Raw genomic sequence first — 25378 nt, 5'->3', positions numbered from 1 at the left:
AATGCAAATTAGAATAGCAAAGTTATAAAAACAGACTTTGTAAAAGAAATGGTCAGTCACCCATAATTACCTGTAATGCACTGAACTTAACACTATAATGACAGCACTTTGCTGTCTGTTCTGCATTGTGACTATCGTAAACAAGGAAAAAGTTATTCAGTCCACTTACCATCAGAGACAAGGGACTTTAACGTGTATTTGACTTTCCCTCATGTCATGCCATTCTTATTGCTGCATTTTTTTAGCCAGTACCATGGTTTTAATTGTAAAGTAAAATAGGTAGTGCCTTAATTTTAAATTAGGACTTTATGAATTTAAGAGGTGGCACAGGTATTTTCAGGATGACTCCTGTGTATATTAGCTATTCTGTTTAGGTGAAGACAAAGGCCAAACTCAAATTCACTTCTAATGAGCCATGTGTTAACATCAGGGTCTCTGCTGTCCATTCAAATGCCATAGAACACATCTGACTTTATAATGAGCCAAACAGTTGTCTCTTCATAATCTCCGTTAGCCTTCTGTTAGGTATCTGTTTCCAAATTTTACAATGCTATAGTGGAGGTTGTGTGCTTTCATGGCTAAAATCCAGTTAAAGATGTACTTGTTCTAAAATCTCTCACATTTTGTCAAAATTATTGGCAAGCAGTTGCCTTCATATCCTTTGCAGTGAAAACGTTTGACCTTACAGAGTCCAAATGGCTTATTGCCTAGTTTTGATCTACTTTGTACACTAATGGGGAAGAGATCAAAACCAGATGACAGACATCAAGGCAAACGGCCAGTGGCAGAATGGTTGGCCTGTAGGCAGAAAACTGAAATAAACCTGCCAAGTATTATTTATCTCAAGGGAAAACTACCTCAAGCTGACCGCTTTTATGATTAACTCCTAAATGGTTACTGAGAACCACCAACAAAATTTATTTTGAAATTTGACAGCTTTAACCTTTTTTCCTCTTCTAAAATGGATTTGCTTGCATTGGTTTTAGAAAGAAATGCAGAAGAACCGTGGTTTGATCGCTGCACATAAAGGCAGACAGATCTTGAGAAAATACGAATATGGCTGTATGAAGGACATGGTAATAAAAATAAGTAACTTTCCCATATTTTTCTTAGAGCAAGGACAGTGTTAAACAATTTCAGTTTCATGGCACTTTAATCAAGGAGGTAGGTAGTGTGTCTGCTGGATTATTCTGTCTAATATAACCTCAAGCAAAAGGATTTAATGACAGATATGGCAAAAGGAAATGTATTAAAGCCCAAACTTAAGAAAGCTTCTTTTTCTTAATGAAAATAAATTAAATTGGACTATGTTTCTGCTCTATCATTTCTATTGGCAAACAAATTTTACACTCAGAATAACAAACAATAGAAGGGCTATACAAAATTAATAGCTTAGTAAACAAGCATTATTGTCATAATTAAAAGTCACAATTCAGTCTCCAGAAGTTACAATTTTTCTTTAAGTATGATAGCTTGTATTTCTTAACTCTTAAATGTCCAAATGTTCACATTTAGATGCTGAAGACTAGAGCACAGCAGACTGCAGCAAAAGAAACCTCAACAAACCATTACTGTGTTGTATTGTTCTCTTACTAACAGAAACAAAGAGTAAAACATCACACACAAAACACCACCGCGGTACATTGACCCAGGCATCTTAAAAAAAACCCAAAAGATGATGAATCAGCCATTTAGGTGGGATTGAACCAAACGTCCTAAGTATTTTTCCCAACTTTTTGCCCACATTTAGGTATACGAATCTACAATCACATATTAACTAATTATAATGCATCACCACAGGCAAATCTGTAGCTGGCAGTCATCAAAATCCTTGGGTCATTTAGGGATCCTGCAGGGTAAAGGTGAAAAGTAGTACTTCACATGGATCCAGAGATCTCAACCCCTACCCCAGAGTTCAAGGTCCATGATTCTGTAAAATGCTGTCTCTAATCAGAGACCACCATTGCCAAAACTGCTCTCAGACCTTTTTTTTTTGTGAAGACTGACCCTTGGCGATCCAGCTGTATGTTTTACTGACTGAACAAAAGCTAATTATCAGCAAACATTAACATCTAATATCAACACTTGTTTACTTGTAGACTCTGCAGAAGCAGCTTGCAGAGGTGGAATGCTGTGGAAATAGTCTTTACGATGTGCTTTGGGTGTCCAATCCTATACAGAAGCACTACTGGAGTTCCTGATATTCTGCAGTGTTAATTACATTTAAAACATTGCTATGGGATTTCACAATAATCTCCTGCATAAGCTACTGATAATTTTGGTTTCATACTATCCTCAAAATGTGATAATGCTGTGGTGGAATTGCTTTGTACTACAGATAATTTGTTAAGTGGCAAAAGAAGATTATCACAATAAAAATGACACATAATAAGTATTAACACTTCCTTCTCCATTTTTGTTGGTATATATTAAGTTTCAGCTATTGAGGTGACAAAATATGCAGCATTGCTTTCTTCTTTATATTCACAAAAGAGCAACTTGTTCCATTTCTTTGTGGCTGTTAGATGGTTTTCAATCTCCTTCTTCCATATTTTCTTTCCTTTCTGGTACATTTAGAAATAATAAAACGTGTAGTTCAGGAATATCTGAGCTTGTCCTGAATGAGCATGGTGGTACAGTAGTCACAGTGAAGTGGTACACCACCATTGCTAACTTAAATTGAGACTTACCTCAAGACTGTACAGAATTATTTCAAGTATTCTTTAATGGCCCTGTATGCCATGTAGACCAGCTCTTGAAGAAAGATTGTAAATCTATGCAAAGGCCTACTGAGAAAATACTAACTAAACTAAGATAAACTTCTAGGAGGAAAAGTGACTCGTGTGAATTCCTCTGATGTACTTCTCCTGTACTTAGCTTTACTGTGTTGGTGAAGGAGGAAATGTTACACTTACCAATTACAGGATGCACAAACAATTTGGCCAGAAAACATGGACCACAAAACACACCATTCACCCTTTAGATGGTAAATGGACCTGGCTAGGACTGGATTTGTTTCTTATATAAAACTTTCACAGAGATGTACAGTTTTGCTTGATTAAAACAGTTGTGACAGGTTGGTTAGAAATAACTCTCACCTCCTTAAACAAATTTTCAAAACTTTTCTTTTGGGCACTCTAAAACAAAAGGTTTCTATTTTTAAATATTACTTTGAAAATTGCTACATAGTTTACTTATGAACTATTGAAAATCCTAAAAAAAAAAAGAATCTGGTATCCATAGGGCTATTTTTAATTTTATTACATTTTATTATTTTATATATTATAAAACTTTATAAAATAGAAAGTTATATGCACATTTTTAATCCAAACTTGACATAAGCTCACCCTGTACATTATGCTGCTCCATCCTCCAGCTTGTGTAAAGAGAGTTAGTTATTGGCTCACATTGGGTTCCTGATTATAACTGATCTCACAGTCAATAAAATACTTCCCACTAATATTTTGGAACACAATAGCTGTCTCCTCTGCGATCTGTAATTGAGGCAGCTTTGACTCCTGTGTCCAGCATATGACATGTTACAGTTTTCCATGAAAGAATTGCAAGCATATCCCTTTTTCAAGGTGATCTTAATTTTGCTTTGAGAATGACAAAATAATAATAACAAAAAGTAAAATGTCTGTGGAAAAGTAGCATCCACTTCTAAGGAACTTCATTATAACCTACTGAATGGCAGCTGTTCCTGCAGCATGTGTAGGGAATGTCTCACTGTTTAAACTTGTGACATACACAAAACAAATCCAAGCAGATATACACTCCATAGGAAAAAAATTTAACAGGCAACAAGGTTCTACAAAGGAAAGCTCGTGGACGTATTTTATTTCTGCCTCAAAGTGAATGTTTATCTGATTACATTCTGCGATTACTTTACATTACTTTACATTTTAACAATGTCTTTCAATACACCACTTATACCGATTCTTCTGATATGTAATGATGTGAAAATAGAGGTACGAAGTAGGTTTAAAACTTGAACAATTAATCAAAAATATAAAATATTCTATTTACGTTTGTTAAATAGGTTGGATACATATTCGATTTTCTATCAAAATGACATTGTTTTTCTTTTCAAAAGAAAGAACATTTGTGGGTGGATAAGGATTTGACTTTATTTAATTAAAATAAAGCATTCTGCTTTTGTCAAAATTTGATTTAACATAAATTTAAATTAGAAACAAAGTTCCATCCAAATGGAAAACATAATGTTTAGTTCTGAAATGATCCTATTAAACATTTTGATCTTATAAAATATATATACATTTATAAAAAATTTATTGAGATTAACAGATTCTCAGTACCAGTATTTCCCAATGAAAGGCACTTCTTCAGAGGAACCGCTGATCAGTTCTATGTTTAACTGTTGTTCACTTTTGCAGTAGTTCCCTTATGGTTGTAAATCTTAGGGTACTCAAGCAATTATAGTAATCTGCTTTAAATAATGCTGTAAGTATTTTTTCATTGAAAAATGAGCCTTCTTCAACTACCAAGATAATATTAATTCTATACACATATAATGTTGTAGGTAGTGTTACTACTGATTTCTAATATAGCTAGCTTTCCAAGTTATTTTTCATGTACAAATTTAGGTTCTTGGGTGACAATCATGTCAAGTTAGGAATTCTAAATTACATTGTTTTTTTACAATTCCAGACTACATTCTGCTGACTGGGGTTTTTTTGTTTGTTTGTTTGTTTGTTTTTTTCCCCAAATCTTTAAAAATACTATTTTATGGGGAAAAAAATATGATTTCCAGTTTATTGTTCTTATTTGGAAAAGAAACAAATTGGAAGTATGACATTTTTCTTCAGAGTCTTCAGAGGAAAGTTAGTTTATTCATCATTCTAAAGTTTCCTATGGAGTTCATTTGAAAAGAAGATGCTGTGTTAGCAACTGAAAAGTTTATCCTTTTCCTTTAGGTTAATTAAAAAAAAGGGAAAAAAAAGATTAAAAAAAGATATTTTCTTCCTTTAAAGTGGAATGAGATCTTCAGAGTTGTTGTTTGCTGGAAAAGAGGCATTGTTATGGGCTGCTGTGTGCGAAACAAGGAATTGCATTGCAATCTGTTTTGTCATCTTGTTTCAGTATTATATATAAATAAAGCATGGATATATTGACCTGTGTTGCCAGCTGGTCAAGGGAGGTGATTGTTCCTCTCTGCATTGGCAAGACTGCATCTGGAGCACTGTGTCCAGTTCTGGGCTCCCCGGTTCGAGAGACATATGGATCTAGAGAGTCCAGCGAAGGGCCACAAAGATGATTAAGAGACTGGAGCATCCGTCGTATAAGGAGAGGCTGAGAGAGCTGGGACTGTTCAGCATGCAGAAGAGAAGGCTCAGCAGGGGATCTTATCAATATGTACAAATACACAGGAGCCAGACTCTTCTCAGTAGTGCCCACTGACAGAGCAAGAGGCAACAGGCACAAATTAAAATACAGGAAATTCCATCTGAACATAAGAAAACACATTTTTACTGTGAGTGTTGTCAAACCCTGGAACAGGTTGCCCAAAGTGGTTGTGGGGTCTCCATCTGTGGGAATCCATCTGAATCACATGGATCAGATAGATCAGATCTCCATCTGGACATGGTCCTGGACAACTGCTCTAGCTGACCCTGCTTGAGCAGGGAGGTTGGATTGAATGATCTCAAGAGGTCCCTTCCAACCTTGACAATTTGTGATTTCTGGACTTCCCTGATTTCTTTTCGTAAGAGAAACAGATTAGAAAGGATTATTCTCAAAAGAGCGATATCACTGCTGTCAAAAGATACAACAACAACAACAGTAACAGGAGGGGTTGATTATTATTTATAAGGCATGTACAACATAAAGGATGATGAAAAATTCATACAGTACAAAGTCCTTCTTCTTTACAGCATGGGGAATTAGAAGATAACTTATAGTACAAGCCCTTATGGTATACATCTACAAATCTGAGTAATTCCAAGCACTGGAGACTGGAAACAGATTTTCTAAGCTTCTTAAAATTATCTGAATTTTTAAGACTCTTAAGGAAATATCACTCAATTTCCAACACAAAAGTTCTATTCTTTTAGATAATCAATTTTCAACATGAAATTTTTATTCTTCTGGATTTTTCTAGGCTGGATAGTCTTTCACTGTTTTAAAATGCCAGCTCAGGGAGAAGCAAGATATACTGTAAAAATAAATAAAGTATCTCAGATTGAATGCTGATTTCAGAACAGAAACTCTGAATCTGGTTCATGGGGAAAGCAGAAAAACGTGAAATGCAGCCCAGAACAAAAATATATAATATTTTGTTTCTTTCTAATTTTGAAACAAATTATGTTTTCTGTAATACACCTGTCACTGCACAGGCCTCAATAGTGTGTCACAGATGAAAACACCTCAATGACCAAAATTCAGCCCACTGTATCCAAATCCTACAACAGAAGGTTGTTGCATTGAGCAATACCATGGCTTATTAAAGAAAGTGTAACTTTCATTTACTCCTTACAGAATGATAGAGTAAACTTTTAAAATGCTAAAACCTGGTATGTTTAATCAGTGTTGGCTTGGGGTTTTTATTTATTCATTGTAAATATTAGCCTACTTTTGAATGAGACTTTTTCCAGCTCATTTGAGCCTTCAACAAGTGTCACCATTTCCCCTTAAACTTAGTGCTGCTTCCTTGTTAATTCTTTTTTCTCTGTTTTTTATTTCAGTGTCTTCATCAGGTTTCTGAGTAAACAAATTTGCTGGAACGTCTCCTTATTGCATTAACCAGAATACCAAAAAGAACCAAAATCTCAAAACCAAAATATTTTGAAAAATGTATTATACTCCCATATTTGTACTAAATCCATTGCCTCCCAAGAGAACATTAAAAAATATTCATTATTCCATTTAATCCAAATTTTAAGAATGGAGTAAAGTGTGTTATCTTACTAGGTAATAGGAAAACATGAGATACACAGTTTCTTCATAACGTCTTGCACAAGATGCTTGCAGCATTTTTGCATTTCCTGAAACACCCATTTTGAGTTTTATGGTCTTTGATATTCTCTTGCTGTTGAAGGATGTGATTTTTCCTCCAAATCTTTTGTGTTTGATGTGTAAGCATAATGTGAAGATACACATTCCTCCCTCCTCAGTCATAAAAAGTTGGCTGAATTATATGATACATTAAACTGAGGGGAAATGCCAAAACTTCAGAAAAGATTATAGACTTTTTTATGGACAAGCTGGATTCTGCAAGGAAGATACTCATGCCATCAATTCAGTTAGCCAGTACAGTCCTGAGTCCTTAAATTTCTCCTGGCCAGCAAAAAGGAATATTTTGCTTCACATTTCATTTTTAATTAGTGGATAATTGTCTCTGACATGTGGATTTACTTTGATTCCAGGATTAGGTAAGAGAAAACCCAAAGGCAACAGTTGTAAGAATCTATTTCCAGTGACTAGGCATATTCCTCAGTCCATGTGCATAGAATAATGCACTAATGATTCCTAGTGTTTTGCACATACTGGCAAGATATTTTTTAAGTGGGATGTGAATCAGTAAAAATAATACATAAAGTCTCATTACTTTAAAAAGTACTATAAAATCTTGCATAATGTTCAAGAAATGTTCCTGAAATACTTTCATTTTCTTCAACTATTAGAAATCTGGTTTCCATTTTTCTTACCATCTCTTCTATGTCTCCTCATTTCTAAGCAGTGGCATATTATAGTACAGTATTATAGTATAGTAGGTGAGACTTCTCTAATAGAGAACAAAAAATACCATGTATAATTTAATGCTACTTAAATAAATGTTTTCATGCAATTTCCTAGGAAATCCCTTTCTACTGAAAAATTAAAATAATCAGCAGGGAGATACAAAATTTCTGTGTAGCTGTAGACTCTCTATGAAAAGAATAGGCATTTATAAAAAGAACAGGAAAGTAGATGGTGCTAAGCATGTTGTACAAACTTGGATTAGTTTGACTACAACAAAAGTGGGATACTCAGAAAGACAATTCAAGGCTTGCCAGACATGAGAGCAAAAATACATTTTGCTTCCCTAAGAATGGGGGTACTGTCCCTATCTTGAGCAGGGTAAGAATAAAGCCGAAAAAGAGTTGCATATGGCAGAGTTCTGAAGACTTAGTTTCCTAAGTTACTCCCATTGTATGGAGTAAAGGGGGAGAGAAACGTGGGAAATCTTGGAGTAGTAATGGAGGTGATAAGTGCTGCTGCTGGAAAAGGTTGTCTCAGAAATAGATGCTGCTCCACTTTTAGCAACCAGTCTGTCTTTCCATAGCTATAACACAAGGTTTACTTTTCACCATCTCTAGTAGTTTGATGGTTTCTGTGACTCTTTTTTGTCTATGTCTACATCCCTCCTTGCTCAGTTCCTACGAAACTCCATAAGAAAATTAAAAAGCAATTCAAATTTAACCTCATTTTCTGATACACTATACATGCTATTCCTTTGCAAGCTGCACAAAAGGTAGAGGGCAAAAGACCAAGCTGAAACTTTTAAGCAAAGGAATTCAGTAATGAGTAACAGTCAGCTAGCGACCTGAGCTGAACTGCCTCTCTGGAAAGGTTAGATATCTGAATACTACACTTACAAGAAGTAGCCTATATTGTTCAGCCCCATGTACTCCAGGGCTGCTTGCACAAGGCAGTATGTAGACACTTCCTTGTCATCTTTAACCTAATACAGTCAGCTTATAATATCTCTATAGCTAATTAAATGAAAACCTATTTTCAAGAACTTTTTTGTCCTTTCCTTTTTTTGACTTGGTCATAGATGACAAAACAGATTTCAGAGCAGATGCCAAATCTGTGAGGCTTGAAGAGAGTATCAAAGCTTAAAAATTGGAGGTTATTCTGTGGCATTTTGGTGTAAAAGCAGGTAAAACAGAGGGTGCCACCCACACAGTTATAGGTCTGCCATTTCCAAAATGATCCAGTAAAGACTGAGACAGCTCCTAAGTGCATTCACCCCTGAACTATGATACCTGAGAATGATTAGAGAATCTAAGTCTATACCCTGCTCCTTTATTTCTGACAGTGAATATCCTTGCCTCTTAATACTATCCATCTCCTTTGGGTTGGTGAAGGAGTCTTGTGTACTCCAAGATTATGTTAGTATAGAAACAAGCTTGGAGAACTCTTTTTAGGGATAGTAAATAGATAATTCTCTTCTTTCTAGGACTTTGAAATTGCTTAAAAAAAAGCTGTTTCTTGAATGAGAAACAAGTAACACTAATAATTCCTATCTGGAGTCATCAACTTACATTTTTTGCTTTGCTCACTAATGAATGTAATAGTATATTGAAACTTGTCTTTCAGACCTTGAATAATTTTTGTGTTCATGGTTTCCTTTTGGTTCTAGCAATTGTTCTAAATCTATTCAAGTGTTATGCAGCCTTTTCTATTTGAGACTTTCATGTTTAAAATGTCCATTCTAAGACTGTTAGCTGCATCATATTAAGTCATATATATTCACTCTCATATTTAATCTTTTGCATATGTCTTAATATTGCATCAATACTCCTATTTCTGAATTTAATTCCTGTACTTAAACACACGAGTAAATGTAAGCATCTGAAAAGACATATTTAAATAAAGGAAATTACCAACACTGAGAGCTACACTTACTGAGGTAAACAAAGCATTAAAATACATAATGTATTATATTTATGCAAGCACATTAAAAGACCCCCATCTACTGTATACGCTTCATGTAATAACTTAAAGGCATCTTCTTTTCCTTGTATATTTGTTCTAGTTTTGTTTGTGAGTTCTTTTTATATTGTTATGAAGAAAACAATTTCTAATCAAAACTTGTGAATGTAGTTCAGAGTTCTGGGCTTTTCATTTTTGTAGAGATATTGTTCATGTGGTATCCGTCTTAATTTTCAGATAAAATCTTGAATAAATGAGAAAAGCTTTTAAAATATTTATTGATGTAAATATATAACAATCAGAATACAGTGAGAAGACAGCCCGATGTGAAAATAGGACTGTATAGTGGGAAATTTGTGGTACAAACATATATTTGCATCTGGTAACTACTTTAAAAGGGCTTTGAGAAAATACTAGGCATGCCATTAAAATGTATTAGGTGGGCCATTTATACCAGCAGATTGTTTATTGTCATTAGAAATCCATTGCAAAAAATATGTTTCCTGCTGATCACCCCAGCAAATGCTTGTGCTATTTATAAGGGTTCCAAGGAAAACTGGATTCCACTGCAGTATATTACCCCACAAAACTTAAATAAAGGTGATTATAACTAAACCTTTCCAAAAGCTCCTACCTCCCAGAGTTCCATGCTAAGAACTTACCTTCTCTCCTTTGTCAAACATCTGTGTGACCTACTTCCTTCTTATTAACTACATCTTATTCTGTTGCTGGGGATTGGTAGTTATACAGCACAGGAACACTCTGCTCTATTTAAGACAAAAACCCACTGTTGAATTCAATGTCACAGAAGAGTTTTATAGCAGTGAGGAATTGCCTTGATAAATGGCCCTGACATTAGCGTTTTCATGATTCTACCTTCAATGTCATCGCTTCACAGTGCAGAGTGCTAAAGTAAGACCACTGCTACCTTCCAACAACATATTAAGTTGAAGCTCACTCTATCTCTGGATCCCATAGGCACAATAAATGGAGAAAATAACACATTTACAAACTGATAAAACCAAGCAAAGCTAATAAAATCAGACACTTTATAGCTTGGCTAATAGTGTCCTTTGAAGGGCATCAAATAACACATCATGTACTGCTCTGGGGGAAATCAAATTAGGTACAGCAATGCTCCCTCTGAACTATGCATTTGAACAGGCAGGAGATACTAAAGCTAATCAGCTCATAATGATAGAAATTTTGCGATTAATGCCCTGTTTTTGTTAACATGGATGTATGCTGTTTTGATAGGAGCAGCGATCACCTATCAAATTTTTCTAATTTCAATAAGGAAATTCTTTCAAAATTTTAGAAATACATCAGCTATTACACTCTCTTTCCTAACATTGTGTGTGAGAGTCTATTGGAAGGATATCATCATATATCACCTTACCAAAGATGACTTTTTTTTTTTATTGCCAGACAACTGCAACAATAGCTACATTTTTCATTTGTTCTGGGTCAAAAAAGTAATACAAATCCTTTTTATTTTCTGATAACACATTCTACGCAGCCATAAAAAAAAAAAAAAAAAGGATTGCATTTGTTCTCATGTTGCAGTTTAAAATAATACTTCAATTCCACTTTTCTTTTATTCTGCCATAGCTGGATTTCACTGTGTGGTCTTAAGTACCAAGCACCAGATCTAGTCTGTGTTGAGGCTTAGCTACCAGTTGACCTCTAGCTACCTTAGCTCCTTTGACCTCTCATCACTTCCCTCATTTTAACAATGTCTAGTCTGCAAGGAGTTCAAAAACAAATTTTTTAAGTAGTATAGAAATGTGGTGCAGGGTGCCTTGTAAAGCAGTAACACTCATTTGTGCTCAGATTCTATCAGATCTGACAAGCTAATCAAGGTGAAACCTGGAGAGTAATAATGGAGATTTCCAAGGATGAGCTAGACTAAGACAGAAAGGTAGTACTCTGCCATTTTTGTCATTATCTCAAAGATTATGAAGAAAATGTTAGTCTGCTTTAGAGCAGAGACACTGCCTTTTTTTTTTTTTTTAAGTCACATAAGGCTAAAAACAGAGGCCTGGAGACCTGTTTGCTATCATTGCTAAAAAATACCACTGTATATCAAATCTTTAAAACATATAGTATGTGTTCTAGACCCAAGGAACTTGCAATAGAAAGGCACAGCAGGTATTTCTGTAGAGCACAGTAAACTGTTTTTTAAAAGCAAAACTACAAAATGGTGTTTGTGAATAATGTAACTGAAAATCATAAAGGGTAGGTGGTACCTTACCTGGAGAACCCATTACCTTTTCTATGTTGTTGTCATATTTAAGCAATGTCTGCAGATCTATCATCTACAGTCTAATCTCATTTCATGAGAAATAGTGGTCGCTGTCATGAACTCAGTAAAAATTGTTAACAATTTCCATATTATTCCATTACATACACAATAAAAATACATTATAGTGACACTGAACAAATGGCTATCTGGTTTTAGATATTAAGTTGCTTATAACTAATTGGGTATTGATATTGTCAGGTAAAGTATAGTCCTAACTCCCAATTAGCTGTAGTGCAATTGCTGTTTGTTCTCATTTAGCAATTACGTTCCATCTTTGAAATTGCTGCATATCTCAGGTATGTGAAATAATCTTCATTTATAGGAAATTTGATACATTTATGAGAAAGCTTATATATATATAAGCTGACAGAATCAAAGATCTTTGAAGAACATGGAACCATACCCTATGCATGATGGAAGGCTGCTCATGTAATTTCCTGCAGTGCCCAGGAAGATTTTGGTATTGGATAGAACTGACCAGATGACAGTATTGGCAGTCATTGGTAGGTTGACTCAGTGAGAAGTCGGGTAAGATCTTACCATAACATTAAAAAACTATCTTTAGTAGTTGTGAAGGGACTTATCTAAATTATCATATTTCAATATGACCGTGCTTTCATATTTCCAATAGATATACTGGAACATTTAAAGAAACATTTAAACAAACTAGTAGGAGCTCTTCTGAGAAAACAGACCTGTTACAATGCTTCTTTTTTTTTTTTTTTAAAGAAAAGAAAAGGAAAGGGAAGAAGGGAAGGGAAGGGAAGGGAAGGGAATGGAAGGGAAGGGAAGGGAAGGGAAGGGAAGGGAAAAGGAAGAAAAAAAAAAGAAAAGAAAAGAAAAGAAAAGAAAAGAAAAGAAAAGAAAAGAAAAGAAAAGAAAAGAAAAGAAAAGAAAAGAAAAGAAAAGAAAAGAAAAGAAAAGAAAAGAAAAGAAAAGAAAAGAAAAGAAAAGAAAAGAAAAGAAAAGAAAAGAGAAGAGAAGAGAAGAGAAGAGAAGAGAAGAGAAGAGAAGAGAAGAGAAGAGAAGAGAAGAGAAGAGAAGAGAAGAGAAGAGAAGAAAAAATATGACAAACTGTTTCTTAATTGTGAGGTCTTTTCACCTTTTTTCACCTTTTGAACTCTTATGAATTCTTCCTATATATGAGGCACTGGCACATCTACCATAAGTAAGCAGTTGGATTTGTCACATGAACTAAATGGTTCTGGCATGTTTTTATGAGATCACAGCATGTCTTGTTTTACCAGAAAGATTGCTGCATGCTCTATGGTTACATACTTTCTAGGTCAATGTAGTTCTTATACAACCGATCAAAGACTGACTGACATGCCTTGGAAGATAAGAATAAACATTTCAGGAAGTGTTATTTATCCCATCTAAGCATATGCCTGTTACAATCTCGGTCATCCTAATTAGATGCTCATGTATGTTATATTAATGTCTGATTCTGATATAAGGTAATCAGTCATTTATATTCACACTGATTTATACGTCTTTTAATTAAGGACAGAAAATAGGTTTGTGCAGAAAAAGAAACTAAGAACTGAAATTTCTATTCTGTAGTGAGACAATTGACCCTTTAAAAATTTTGTGAATTTGTCTCTAAATATGACTGTGTTGTCTAAAATTATCGGGTACAAGGAAGAGCCAGGAAAGCTAGACCTAATCTCAATTCTTCAAGAAGGGAAACCTCTTACGAAATAGGTTTATTAACGTAATAAATTAACATCTTAATATCAGCTTCCTTTTACCAACCTGTGAAATGATGAGGACAGACATCATCTCATCAGTTTCTGCTGTAGCTCTTTGTTAACTGTTACAGTGTACCTTAATATTTGGGCAAAGTAATAATATACAAGAACATATGTTACCTTCCTCTGTCCTTTCTACAATAGCCATTCCTTTCTCTTCTTCCACCCCTTTTTTAACCTCCCTTTTGTTCTGCGAGCATCGGCTACCTTTCTGAGATGATCTAAATGATGTAGATCTTTTTTACATAGATGTGTTAGGCAAATAGACAAATAATAAATATATGATACATACCTAAATATCCATAGATATAATCAATAATAAAGTCTAAATGATAGCTAGCTGAATAATTGCTTCTAACTTGTGTTAACTATTTTTCACCAACAAAGACTTGAATAGCTGTAGGTATTAATGCAACACAAAGAACTTTTATTACCGAAGTCCTTATGCCATCAGCGCTCCAACAATATGACAACTAATTAAATACTAAGCATATAGGACACTTCTTTTCAAAAGTACCCAGTAGTGTTTCCTACAGTTAAGGTGAAATAAATAAATTTTCCATTAACCCTTACTTTTGCATAACCTCTTTTGAACAGTATGTTCAAGATTTTACCTTCTAGAATGTTTCATGCACTGTGTGGGACAATGAATATAAGAAGACCACATACTTCTAAAACAAAACTTAATCTATCAGAAAAGTGAAGAGAGATTAATTTCCTAGAATCTTCTGCAAATTCTTCTTTTCTATGGTGTTCTGTCTTTTTTCAGGTTGTGTGCCTGATAAATGTATTCTACCAATAACTAGGATTGTACCTTTTGTGCAGCATTTGTGATTTGCTACAGACAGAAGTTATCTATGGTTCCTGCTACTGAGAATGGCTTTTTTATCAAGCGAATGTGTCTTATTGGGCCTCATGGCTCTTCAAATATTCCAATGTTATAACTTCAGTGCCAATTCTAATTTGCCCTCACTGTTTCTTTGGATATTTCTACAATAAAACCATTAATAATTAAGGCTTTTTTAATGACATCCTTATTCTGGCCTGTGCTCAGTACGTTCGAGTGTGCCAATGCAGGGTTATTACTTGACAGTTAGTTTTAGTTTCACCTGTCCTGTGTCTACATCTGACCTGTGTTTCAATGCATCCTTGCCTGTTGCCTTTTTTTATTGCTTTGTGTGCCAATTTAACGTTGAACTGAGGCCTGCTCACCTATTCCTAGTGGACTGTAATCCTCCGCTTTGTTGTTACAGTCTCCTGCCTAACAGTTTCCACACATTTTTTTCTTTTTCCAGTCAGCAGAAGGTAATCTCTCATGGGAAAATTGTGTGTCAGTAGGAATAGATTTACTGAGCAGGATGAGAAGGCTTCATTTGCCCTCAACTCTAACTTCTTAGGAATTTAAAGTCAACTTACATATTAACAACAGAATGTTTAGATGTCAAGTACAGGGAGACCAAGCAGTCTTTCGTTCTCCTTATCCACACTCCTGCAATGCAGGGACATGAGCCATCACACTGACACCCCTCTCCCCACCATGTAACATGTTATGAGGACAGACTTACCTATCTTCTGCTCGTGCTGGCATCAGGGTTTCATTTGCTTCTATTCCACTCAATTAGCTATGGTGAAACTTTGACAGATAAACAGCTCTCTTGTCTATTTTACCATTGTTATCACTCCTTCAGCAGTTAATGCTACCAAATAGCTATTTCGATGCCTCTGTGGGTAGGTAGGAGAAGATCTCATATTCAGATTACCACTTGGCTATGACTTTTTAAATTCCTCAACAGTATGCAGAATAAAGTAGACAAAAAGTTAATTGTCTGTTAAAAGCATGTTATCTATGATATAATTTTAAAATTCCTTTTTCCTCCTAAGTTCTTGCCTGAACATTCTCCAGAAATTCTGACTTTCAGAAATCATTAAGTATTAACAAGGGGGTTTTTCTTAATATTTTCTGGTTCTGGTTGTGATTCCTTGTGTCCATAAAATCCGTTGCTGTTGATATATATTCCCAGCTTATATTCTGCCATGAAGATTTTTTTTTACTGAGCATTGACATCTGTACAGAAGACATTCCTTTTAGTGCATCTTTGACACAGTTCTGTCTTGAAGTATGAAAAGTATCTTTCTTTTACTTAGTACAACAGGATTACTCTCCCATCACAGAAATCTGGTTTATACATCATCTCTCATCAGGCATAAGTGGGTAATATAATTTAATACTTCTGCTTTACTTGAGATTAACTCCAGAGCCTGGCTGTTTACTTGTGTCAAGTTGTCTTTGTTTAGTGCTTTGTCAGACTGAGCTGATCCTTACCTTAGAAATACATCTGTGTTACTTTCCTTTTTGAGTTCCTTTGAGTAAAATTCATGCTATGCTGTAGAAAACTGAATATAATTTAAGGACTTGGCCTTTCATGTCATTATTACAGTATATTAGGCTACCGTCTCCTGAAGAAACTGGCTGCTCGTGGCTTGGAGGGGTGTACTCTTCGCTGTGTAAAAAATTGGCTGGATGGCCAGGCCCACAGGGCTGTAGTGAATGGAGTTAAATGCAATTGGGGGGCCGGTCACAAGTGGTGTTCCCCAGGGCTCCATATTGGGGCCGGTCTTGTTTAATATCTTTATCAATGATCTGGACGAGGGGATCGAGTGCACCCTCAGCAAGTTTGCAGACGACACCAAGTTGGGCAGGAGTGTGGATTTTCTTGAGGATAAAAAGGCTCTACAGAGGGATCTGAAGAGGCTAGATCGATGGGCACAGGTCAATTGTATGAGGTCCAACAAGGCCAAGTGCCAAGTCCTGCACTTCGGTCACAACAACCCCATGCAATGCTGCAGGCTTGGGGAAGCTGCCTGGCAGAAAAGGACCTGGGGGTGCTAGTTGACAGCCAGCTAGGTATAAGCCAGCAGTGTGCCCAGGTGACCAAGAAGGCCAAAAGCACCCTGGCCTGTGTCAGAAACAGTGTGGCCAGCAGGAGTAGGGAAGCGATTGTCTCCCTGTACTCAGCACTGGTGAGGCCATACCTCAAATATGGTGTTCAGTTTTGGGCCCCTCACTACAAGAAAGACATTGAGGTGCTGGAGTGTGTCCAGAGAAGGGCGATGAAGCTGGTGAGGGGTCTGGAGCACAGGTCTTATGAGGAGCGGCTGAGGGAACTGGGGTTCTTCAGTCTGGAGAAGAGGAGGCTGAGGGGAGACCTTATCGCTTTCTACAATAACCTGAAAGGGGGTTGCAGAGAGGTGGGTGTTGGTCTCTTCTCCCAAGTGATGAGTGACAGGACAAGAGGAAATGGCCTCAAGTTGTGCCAGGGGAGGTTTAGACTGGATTTTAGGAAAAATTTCTTTACTGAGAGAGTGGTGAAACATTGGAACAGGCTGCCCAGAGAAGTGGTGGAGTCACCATCACTGGAGGTGTTCAAGGAACGTGTGGACGAGGCATTGTGGGACATGGTTTAGTGGGCATGGTGGTGTTGAGTTGATGGTTGGACTTGATGATCTTACAGGTCTTTTCCAACCTTAATGAATCTGTGAATCTGTGATAAAATATTAATTTCTTCTTCAGCCTGAGGTTTAGTTTCTGAGCGCAACACAAATCCAGCCTTTGAAGTGTCACATAATGCAATCTAATATTTCAGTGAATGTAAAGGGTAAAGGCAAAATGCAAATCAAGGCTCTTATGCTATTCTCCTGCAGTTAGGCAGTTATTCAGAGTGTGGTACCTCTTTATCAGGCAGTGACATTTGATATACTAGGACCAAAGTATTGGAAGGAATGAAATTCTTCTCCTGAAGTTAATTGATAATTTTTACTACCACTGGCTTTGAGAACAAACCCCCACCTTTCACCAAACTTATTTACACTTGACTTTCTGCTTTCAAACTGCGATGTCATGAACATTTTCCTTGACATTAGTGCTTTATTCTGCTTGCATTTTTTTAGATTGCTTAGATTTCTTTTAGCTTTCGTATCATCATGTTTCCAACTTATAACTCACAAATCTGACTTATTTATGTTCCTGATTCCTTCTCAGCTCTGAATGTGAAAACATCTTGATGTACATGTAAATGGCATTTAAGCGCATACCAAAATCTCTGTGATAACAGTCAAATAAACCTGTTATAAAAACTGGTCTCTGCCACAGGTCCAGATTCTAGTTTAATAAAGAAATTTTTTGCTACTATTTCTCCACATGTCTTTCTTTCTTTACCCTCCTGCATTGAGGTTTGACCTGATTTACTAGTAGTTCTTAAAAATACCGAGTTATTGCTGGGCAGTTTCCAATCATCTAACCTCTGGCAGCTGCTCAAAAGGTTATGGGATTATATTTGTACAAATGTTTTGATGTTACCGGTGGGGACCTAAAGAGCTCTGTTTTTCAAATAATGCCCATATCTGTTCCTGGTTTCCTCTAGAAAATGACAGTGAAGCATCACTTGCAATTCTCTGTGTTGGATGTAATCTGCAATATAACTAATGCATCTTCATTAGAGTGACAGCTCTCATCAGATATTTTGTGTGCTAGAAACTAGCAGCAAGTGAAGCAGTGATGAGGCTTGGAGCGTGTCCGAAATCTGTGAGGAGCACATATATTTCACTACTTGTTCAGCTGGCAACAGCCTATGTTTAGTCATTTGAGCATTCACTTTAAATTATAAGGTTATGCTAAATGAAACAGTACCTAATTAAGTTCTTAAGAAATTTGTTTTAAAATTATTCTGGGCTCTTGTGGATGACTGCCTGGTCATCATCTCTTTGTCAAATGTCTCATATTCTCTAGGATCAATAACTGAAATATATCTTACAACAGGGACTTAGGACCCTGTCCTCAAAGATCTTTAGATGCCTCACTCAGTTCCAATACTACAAAATACCCTTGGCTTTTGGATTAAGTGAGGCATGAGTGGTATATTGGCCTTGTCATTTTTTTTTTGGCAGGCTCAAAGGAAAAAAACAGAACCAGATATGTAAAAAGTGATGTACTACTTTGCTTCTGGTCTCTCCCATCTAGGACATTAATAGAATGGAAATAGTTTGGAGAAACTTACACTCCCACTGACGGCACTGTGTTTGCTCATTAAAGTTTTATTTAGTGAATAGGATGCAAAATTGACTTGAACTTTTAATTCCTAGAAGGTAGGCATTATTAACCAACAGGAAATAAATTGTGATGTCCCTAATTTCATTTCCTTAAATTCTACGCTGCACTTTCTGACTATGTGTGAAATAAAATAAACCATGTGCAATTTTCATTTTATGTGAATGAAAGAATATATCAAGCATAGCTGCTGGCTCATCGCTCATCCTTCAATGCTATGTGGTGTTCAGCAGCAGGACATGTTCTTGCAAAAAGTAAAAAAAAGCATTAAAGGCTAGCCAAGGTGCCCTCAGGTTGACTTGCAGCCTGAATGTTCATACTGCTAAACAGTGTGATAAAGTTTATGTTCCATCAATGTGTGAATGTGCTCTTTGGAAGTGTTTTTGCTTCATGCCTGAACAACCAGCAATAAAGAGATGAGGCACAGCATGTGAAGCAGATCCCATTCAGATGCACCCTGATGTCCTTTCTCTGCACTGTGTCAGATAATGGACGGGACTGTTACCGATGATCATCAACTTCAGTTTTGTGTTCAGTGAAAATGAAATTAAAACACCAGACAGATTTAACTCTCCCCTCTCTTATTATAGAGGCTTTTTTCTTCTTTTGTTTCTTTTCTTTTTTTTTTTAAGAAGAAACTAGTGGGCAGACATGCTAGAGGCAGAACTTCACTCTCAAGCAACACCATAAAACAAGACATAAAACATAAAGTGACTGAGCATGAACTTTGCTTAGTGAAAATTCACAGATTATTTGAATACTGGATGATAGCTGCCATGCCTACCACGGCAGCTTTAAAACTATGAGGATATGATTTCAATGTTTAAATAGTAAGTTCAAATGTATGACAAAGTGGTACACTAAACCCTTAACCTCTTGGATCAGTAGATGCTTCCAGCAAGTTCAAAAACAACAGGTATTCATTAATCAGAGCAATTAAAATTGGTTTAATTCCCCTACCATTACTTCACAATAGGTCTGTGGTCACAAGTCCTTGCTGGATGAGAGTTAGAGGCAGAAAAGGTGCCTGTCCAAACAGCTTACCTTGCTTGTAGCTGCTCAGCGTAATTACCTGATGTTTTCTTTGGTGTTTGTGTTCCACATTCACACTACAGAACACAAAACATTACTTCTCCCTCCTTGCCTCCCCCCAAAAATGGAGAAATCATTTAGCTTTTTTTGAAAGCAACTCTGTGTGGCCTCCATCACAACATAAGAGCTGATCATGACATTGGGGTATTCTGTTGTTAAGAAAAGGATCTTTCTGGCTGAGACACATGTCATAAAAAAGTAGTTCTGAAATAATTACTCTGCTTTTTCTGTGTGAAAAGCTACGGCCAGGATTTCCTTCTGGCTATCCCTCCCTGCCCTTAGCTCTAAGCACAGACTTGAGGAAAGAGTCATGCAGGGAATGTTGCTGGCTTAAAAGAACTTTTTTGTCCTCTTCCCTAAAATGTCTATCCTGGAAGGGAATCTGGTAGAGCTGCTTGATTTTGGAGGATTTGCCCTTAATTATTATGATAAATAAATATATTAACACTTTTTTCTCACTTTGAACAATAATTAACCATTTGGCTGTATTCATGACAAAGAAATTTTATGTAGATTTGTGAGGTAGTCCAGAAAGGGCAAGATTCACCTCATTCCTCCTAGCTGACTACTTATTTCTGAAGTAACCCTTTTTCAGGAACTGAGATGTTTTAGGAAACATTTTGACTGTTTGTTTTCATGGACATTTTTATGAAGCCTGGGAACAGAAGTCCTGGAGATTTTGTCATATTTCAAACTTTATTTGTAAGCTAGAAGTGTTAGAAAAGTTCAGGTAGTTTGGATAAGTAAGTGAGCATTTGGGAGTTTAACCAAAGGATGTCCTGGGTTCTAAGCCTTCAGAGGTTACAAAGGATTGGTTTCAGCCTTGTTTGCCACGAAAAACTGGTTATAAATCTACAAAAATTGAATCCACCCTGAAAAATGTTCGCACAATTTACACTTCTAAGTGTTAATTCAGTCATCCAGTTTGAGAATTATGGACTACGGATAGTCAAAAACTTGAAGTTCTTGAAGGTAGGAAAGAGATGTTTGTCTCAAAGATGCGTTCAGACACCAAGTCATTCATCTGGTTGTAATGAGCTTTTTGGGTTTTTTTTTAATACAAAGCTAATACCTGACCAAATCTCATGAACGTATGGGAATGTAAATGCAAGTAATTTAAACTAGAAGGTTCAATCAAGTCTTGAACACAGATCAAATACAAAAGGGGTGAAGCATATGAACTAAAACCAGAGTGATAAGAGTTGTTAAGGTCCCAAGAATCCCTCATTTGCATTTGCACAGATCACAGATGCCTTGTCTGTTTACATGGGAGATAAAGTAATAATTATTTTCAAGTATAAAGGAACTTGTCTCCAGGTAAAGTCCTCAAGGGTATTTTCCAAGCCCCAATTCAGAAAACAGTTAAACCAACAGCTTCATATATGTAGTATACCATATACAAATGTTCAGAACTGAGGGGCTATGCTATAAAAACGAAAGCCTTGATTCTTGAAACTTATATATAACAGAAATAGAAAGAATAGAATAATAACTGGAGTGTACAACAGAATATATTGTTATGAACTCTGAAACTATGTCTCTAATGGCTAGACTGGGGACTCACACATAACAGAGGCTAACAAGTAAATAAAATTCCAGTTGTTAAGCATGGAGTCGGACTGCAGTACTACACTCATTTCATTTGTAAACATTTCTGTCAGTCTTGTAGTTAGAAGCCTGAAGTCAATTTGAATAAACCTTTACCTCATTTTATGATTAAGCCTGACAGATATTTCAGGTAGAATATGAATCAGGGTGAAAATTTACAGTGCTCGTTATGCTTGGAGATTTCTCAGCAATGTGAAAAACAAGAACTCTCAGAAATGCTTAGTGGACTCAGGAACTGCAGACTATTTCTAAACAAGATACAACAAGTTTCTGAGAAGAAATTGTGTCTGATGGCGCAAGCCAGTGCTCATCCTGAAACTATCAATAAGCTAAGATGCTCTACTAGCTGTAGTCAAGTCTTCAGGTGTTACAATACAGAAAGTAACAGCGACAGACAAGCAGAATCTTGCATCGGTTTTAGTTTGGTTTTTGAACTGTAGAGGGTTTATACCTTAAAGTTTTCACTGAACATGAATAATTATTATTAGATTGGAATGTGGTCAAAAATTCATACTATGAATTTAGGACTTATTGTAAATGGTACTATATAAACACTGTGTAAAACATATTTCTGTTATTATAGCAGGGAGGAATAGATAGGAGAAAATAGGAAGGAAGAGGGAGATAAAAAGGTCAGTGTACAAACTGTGAAGCTAAGCACTTGCATAGTTATGTTGATTCCAATCAGTGTTTTGTTCTTCAGTTAAAATCATTAAGTACAACTAGCAATTCTTTGTAAATGTCCAAATGAGTTTCCACAGTGGAAAGGTTTTTTTGCAGGTGTAATGGTCTAGGAGCTGATCCTAAGAAAGCTGGTTTGAAGAAAGTTTAGGCCATGAATAATTAAATGTAATAGTAAAGAAGCAAATGCAGCAGCTTTGCATACAGAAGTTAGAAAAGATTCTGGGGATGAGGGAGTTGTAACAGGTGACATGTTGCATCCTCTTGGTCTGCTGATTTTCCTTCTCACTCAACCACAGGGTCTAAAAAAACCACCCAGCCTTAACTAGAGTCATATATAGACGCCTTTTCTCTAAGAACTGTCATCCTTATTCATAAGGGCCAATTGCTCTGAGGAGCATGGTTTCTGCTAGAACCCAATGGCTCTGCACATTTCACTCTCACAAGTACAGTATCACACACTCTTACTTGATATATTGACATTGTGCTGTTTTATTCATCTCATGCTACCGTGAAAGTTGGCTTGTTGCCTAGTTCAAATAATCTAAGCTTGTCAAAAGAATGAGGTAAAAGTGGCTTTCTGGAACAGTAATTTGTTAAGTGCCTACCTGGCAGATTCTATTTCCTGAAGTCATGTACTACACAGGCGACAGAGGATAGCTTTCTAACTTTTTGTTCCAACTCTGTAAATGCACTGGGACTGGATTAGAACAGTCATTAGTACAAATTCTCCTTGAAAAAGTAAGAGGGTTTTCACCTAGGAAATTATGTGGAATGGCAATGTAAACCAGCATTTTTTTAGAAAGCTTACTTTTTAAGGATTTTTTTTTTTTTGTAAAATCAGTCTTTAAGACCATTTGAACCTGTTCTGGGGAATCACAGTGTTGTACATGCAATTCCTAATTCTGCCTGTCCTGTAGCCCTGTCACTTTCTTATATTGATGGAACAATTTTCTACAAATCCCTGGGAGATTAATGTTTTTATCCATGTAAATATAAGAAATTACTTTTAATATGACATCAGAAGCAGAGTGAGGTAGCAACAGTCCAGCTGCCTCACGGTTTTCACTACAAGACTTTCGCAGAAAGCTCCCTGAATGTTCAGAGTGATTTTTCTGAAAGTTTCAGCAGAACTACTCCAACCAATTCTGAAAAAAATTAATGAAAATTTTCTTTTTTCAATCTCCCATTAAAAGTGAATGTTGGATTAGTTTAATCAAGAGGTTGTAGTAGCCCCACAGGTTTAGAATAGGGTTTTGAAATGTATCAAAACACATACCCTCACTGCCAGGGTTATGACCTATACTTTTTCTAACAACTGGAGACATATCACTAAGGTGCAAGTCCTTGAAGATCCCCTTTTGTATATGCCTTGTAGAAACCTATTAGAATTTAACAGATAAATTCACCTAAGACTTCATTTCTACTGAGCATGCTCTGGTGTCAGAGCACTTTTTGGTGTTCTTAGTTCTTTACATCAGGTAGAATGGAGGATAACACTGTCTGACTTGAACTGACAAGGTTCGGATGCACAGCTAAGGCTAGTGGAGAGTGTAAGTGTAAAAAGACATGTATGAAAAGTGAAAATAAATGCTGTTTTGTAGTTTGAAGAAACTAACCGGCAGAAAAAACCCCTCTGGCAACCCTGATGACTGACATCACTGGAAGGGCCTTACACTTCCCCACTTCATTCATTTTTGGAACAACCTTAGCAAAACTAAATAATTACAACCCTCTAAACAAATGAGAAAACCTCACCAACCTAAAATTTTAAAATGAAATTTTCAAAATTATATCCTTTAATTATATTTAACCTATGCCTTTAACCAATTCTTTATTTTAATCTTTACATAAAGGACTGGCTTACATAAGATGTGAGAAATACATACCTAATATGTGATAAATCATACATAAGATGTGAGAAATTTGGTAAAAATTCTCATCTAATTAGAATACTTCTGTCTATAACTAATCTTTACCAACTCAAGTGAAGTTTTTCAGTGAGTTGTTATCCTCATGCTTTTCTCCTGCACCATTGACTTTAGATATATTGGTTTTGCAGAAAAGATCACTAATGATAACAAAATAGACACCATTCCTCACATCTGCCCAAAAAAGTTTTGACTTTTTAATAGATCACTTTTTCACTCTATACTGAATACAGAGAAACACTACACTTTTCAGTATTAAATCTTTCATTCCTCATCCTCTCCTGAGCTTTCACTGTGCAAACTGAGTCAATGACCTCATGTTGTACAGTGAATGAGAGGGAAAGCAAAAGCCTCTGATGCTATTCACCATGGCGACAGCTAATACTTACTTCAGCTTACTTCAGCTAATGAAATGGGGCTCATTTAATTGGGGTGCTCTTTGTTCCTCACTTTGGTTTGCATAAAGCTCTCCAATATTGTCATTATTTTCTGTTTGTTGGATTTGTCCATTTTGGCTTCACTTATTCACCATTCAATTTTCTGTTGTGGTAGGTGTAACAAAGATATGAAATGTCCCCTAATATTTCCTCTTCAAATTTCCTTATGGGAGTATTGCTCAAGGAGTTCATTTACCTTCATGGAGAGGGGATTTGGGCTGAGAGCTGTACAACTGGAATTTTTCATCTGACTAGTAGTTTGGTTAATCATCATGTCTTTGCTAAGAAGCTAGTCATACTGCCTTATCTACCTATCTTCAAGCTTTTCTCTAGAATACCCCATTGTGTCTCATATAGTCTTGTATAAATTCCATGAGTTAGACAGGAAAAAGAGACTCTACATGCCCAAGTTAGATCTCCAGAGTGAAATGATATGAATAATCCTTTATTCCTGTGAGACCCATCAGGGGAAAAAAAACCATAGAAGTTCCCTTTCACGTTAGTCAAAATTGAGAACAATAATTCAGATGACATCATTGATTGACCAAAAATCTCTTTTCATTCCCATTTGTGCATATATTAACAGTTAAAATACATTGGCAGAAAATCAAAGAAAACTGTTATATGAGAAAGGGTTTCACATGATTTAAATACATTCATTAAAATCCTTTTCATTTTCATTAAAATTAGTGACATAAACAAAACATGCAGGAGAAAGTTCTGATTCTCAGATATCAAAAAAACAAATACGGAAACTGGCAAAAGACACCGTGATATGTGATTGTGATTAGCTTAATGGAGGTGAATGC

Source organism: Gavia stellata, chromosome 7 (genome assembly GCF_030936135.1).
Source record: "Gavia stellata isolate bGavSte3 chromosome 7, bGavSte3.hap2, whole genome shotgun sequence".
In the NCBI taxonomy this organism is placed as follows: Eukaryota; Metazoa; Chordata; class Aves; order Gaviiformes; family Gaviidae; genus Gavia; species Gavia stellata.
This window is presented reverse-complemented; position numbering follows the sequence as displayed.